Source organism: Cucurbita maxima, unplaced genomic scaffold, assembly GCF_002738345.1.
Source record: "Cucurbita maxima cultivar Rimu unplaced genomic scaffold, Cmax_1.0 Cma_Scf00054, whole genome shotgun sequence".
Lineage (NCBI taxonomy): Eukaryota > Viridiplantae > Streptophyta > Magnoliopsida > Cucurbitales > Cucurbitaceae > Cucurbita > Cucurbita maxima.
The window spans coordinates 442,349-442,746 of record NW_019272070.1 but is presented as its reverse complement, the minus strand read 5'-3'; positions in this window follow the sequence as shown (position 1 = coordinate 442,746).

Sequence of the window (398 nt, the reverse complement as noted above, 5' to 3'; positions counted from 1 at the left end):
TTTCTGGTTCTATTTTAAACTTTAATTACCCTTCCATTGGGGTTCAGAACTTGACTGGGAGTGTCACCGTTACTAGAAGGTTGAAGAATGTTGGCAGGCCGGGGGTTTATAGAGTCAGAGTTCGACGACCGGAAGGAGTTAAGGTTTCAGTGAAGCCAAGAGTTCTGAAGTTTTGGAAGATTGGAGAGGAGAAGAGGTTTGAATTGACGATGACCGGAGCTGTGGCGGAGGGTCAAATTGGTTATGGTACGCTAATTTGGACCGACGGCAAGCACTTTGTTAAGAGTCCAATTGTGGTTTCTTCTGGCTTTTTCTGAACCCATTTAGTTAGGAGGGGTTACTAGATTTCAAGTTTTGATTTCGGTTGTTGAAATCATATAGGTTTTTTTTTTTTTTTT